The sequence below is a fragment of the Clupea harengus genome, chromosome 14 (genome assembly GCF_900700415.2).
Source record: "Clupea harengus chromosome 14, Ch_v2.0.2, whole genome shotgun sequence".
Taxonomy (NCBI): Eukaryota; Metazoa; Chordata; class Actinopteri; order Clupeiformes; family Clupeidae; genus Clupea; species Clupea harengus.
The window spans coordinates 15,833,235-15,836,695 of NC_045165.1; positions in this window are offsets into that span (position 1 = coordinate 15,833,235).

Here is a 3,461-nt window from a genome sequence, read left to right on the forward strand (position 1 = left end):
CAGGTGCTAATTAAAGCCTGCTGATCCGCCACACTCCCCAGAACAAAGATATGAAATCGAAAAGCCAGGGCTCACAGAGGTCCCGTCCGCAGCCTTCGAGTGATTAAAAATTGAAGAATTATCCTCTCTGTGTTTTTACTCGATATCCGAGGGATGTACTGTAAAGATTTGAAATTCCTCTGTGGACCTCTGTTTTTCCTTTTGAAGAAGTTTACCAAAGCTTTAACAAGCAACTTTAACACAATTAGAGGCACTATTTGGTGGTAGGAGACAAGGTAGCCTCACCACTTTGTCTAGGAGAACACAGGATATCAATTATTATCCACTGTGTTCATTATACCTGACATCTCAAACCACTGTATTCCATCCAAAATTATTTAAAACCTGCCCTACATGTTCATACAAAACAGACTGCCGAAAGCTCCTCATAAATCCTCTATCCTACAGTGGAGGTGAGACATTTTAATTAAGGTGCTAATCAACTCATCTGCATTCAAACCAATAAACCTGGAATCTCGCGATTAAGTTGTCATGCAACTACTCTGTAAAACTACTGTGTAAACATAATTAAGTGATTTGATAACCTGTTCTCTTCAAGGGGCATCCAATAAAACTATATAAAAAGTTACATAACAAAAAAGTTACGCTAGAGTAATTATATTAATCCGTGAGCCTGAACGGATGACCAGAGAGTTTAACGTTAATAATTAAACGCCGCAGGAAAGATTAAATGATAGGCATGCATTCATTTTTCTCTTCGGTTTCCCTTCTTGCCGTTTTTGCCTCACTATCAAAGGAAAGCCCTTTGCCACAGCATTAATAAAACACAAGCACATGATACAGCAACTCACGGGCCCTTCTGCTTTGATGTTGGCTTTATTTTTTTACCCACGTATCTATTGATCGCTCAGCAGATAGGAGACTAACATCAAAGAGAACTCGTCTGAGAGGCTGTCTAAACTATGTCACCTCACAACCCAGGAGTGTGGTCGTGCGCTGGTCAACCTCACTGCAATGCCCCCCCCCCCCCCCCCACACACACACACAGAGTGAGACAATCCCCCTAGCTTCCTTTCCTAACTTATTTTGGAGGTTCTCTATACACTCAATGCTCTTCTTTCAATTGCACTTCAGATGTGAGATGGAAAAGCAACCATCATGGTCATTTATTTATGACAGATCTCAGCCTCCCCCAGCTTGGGCACTGCGGAATTGGACTAGGTGCTCTCTCCCAATACTAGCAACCATAGAATAGAAAACTGTATTTCTCTGGTGGTGACACTTAACCAGTAACATGTTTCTGTTTGTTTTCTTAAGGCAACATCTGCTGCACCTCACCATATACAATGATGTCATGTGGGAGCCACTCTCTCAATTCACACAACACTGAAGCGGGAGAGAGAGAGAGAGAGAGAGAAAGAGAGAGAGAGAGAGAGAGAGAGAGGGAAAAAAAGGAAAAGGGAAAAAAAAATAGATCACATGCACTCAAGACTACAGACGCCCATACAGTGTGATGCAATTCACCACATTACCTTGAGATAAACAATAACTGGGTCTTTAAAGAGCAAAACACATTAGATCAAACGTCCATGACAAAGAGCATATGGGATTTCCCCTAGAAAGCTTAATCCACTGGCAGCAGGGGAATTATGGGATGTATAGATTTATGGAGATTTCACTGTTCTGAACTGTTAACCTTTCACATACATATTTTACACGTGAGGGGATAATTTAGTCAATGTACTCACAAATCCAAACGAATTTACTGAAAAGCTGGCTGGCACAACAACATTTCCAGGACATCTGGGCACTCTGAATGACTGTCCACTGCACGCACAATGCATGCATTCCTTATGCCCTATAGGTTCAAATGCATTATCAGAAAGCCATTAGATGAAATGCATTCCCCCCCCACCATCCCTGGTTATCAATATCATCAAACCAATAGAGGACAGTGGGGTTTGAGCCTCGTGCTGTAAGCTTAAGCCCTTTTCTACTGCAGTCCCACAAATAGGGCTCCTGTGTTGTTTGTTGATGTGCTGCCTGGCTCTATGTGATTGGCAGCACTTTTGTTTTCCATGTGTTAGGGAATCTGACTTCACCCTCGGCGGGGGTGGGGGTTCACGTAACCTTGGCCACAGGTCATCCAATGCCAATGACCTCTCCTCCTCCTCCTCCTTCGACGGACAGAAACTGGTCGGGACGGTGCATGTCAGAACATGAAGTGTCTCTCCATCTAACCCAGACTGCGGTCATTATGACCACTCTCAAACACACACACACACACACACACACACACACACACACATGCATGAACATCACACACACAGCTCAAGCACTCAGTGTTGAGTTCAGTGTAAACGCAGAAGGTATACCGCTTCGTATTCAAGGGGCCTTGGGGTTCCTGCCCTCTGTTCTCCTTGGGAAAGGTGTAAATTATTCATGGAATATACATTAAGGGGCCTTCATCGCCCTGGTATATGATGTTCTCAACCCCAGCTTGGATTTCACCACGGTCTGGTTCAGAAATGGGTTGGACAGAGGTATTGATTTTTGATCATTTTGCCTCTTCTGCTGCATGGGATCAATAATTCAGGCTCATACCTTGCGACACCTCGCGCATATTCATTACCGTAACTCAACTCATGTTTTTCTTTGCCGTCCCCGTTTTGATTGGCATGACCGTGATTGCATGACCATTATTTGAAACAGATGGGGATAAATAATGAAGAGGTGCCCAAGATCACCCAGGGAGATAATAGGGCATTATGTTGCCATGACGGCATGACCGGTGCCCATCGCTCATAGTCTGGGGCGTGTTGTCGACAGCCTTGAGAGAAGGAGTGTGTCTGGTGTTTGCATGTCTGTGTGTGTCTATGAGTATGTGTGTGAGTGCGGTATGTGTGTGTTTGTGCACTTTATGTTCATGTGTGTGAGTGTGTATGTGTGTGCCAATGTCTGTGTGTGTGTGTGTGTAAGACTTTCCCCTGTAGTCCAGGCTGGTGTGTGTGTGTGTGAGTGAGTGTGTGTGTGTGTGTGTGTGTGTGTGTGTGTGTGTGTGTGTGTGTGTGTGTGTGTGTGTGTGTGTGTGTGTGTGTGTGTGTGTGTGTGTGAAGATGGCAAAGAGGTGAAACAGGAGACGGACATGTCTGAGGTCACCCACTGATTACCTGTCCCACCATGGGTCAGATGACTTTCATATGTTTTGGTTACACATTTACCCCTACTGCCTTTTAATTCAAACATTTTATAGCCCATACACCTACATATCAACAGAAAAATACAAATTATATCGAAAAATATAATAGCAATAGAAGAGGTGGACAGCTTGGAATCAATTAATGTAACGCTTATTTTGTCAGCTCTTTGGCATCTCTTTTAAGCTCTTTGCTATCACATATAGTAGGCCTACTGTTTTTTACCACACAATGCACACCCAAAACAAACCTGCTAAGAAGAGC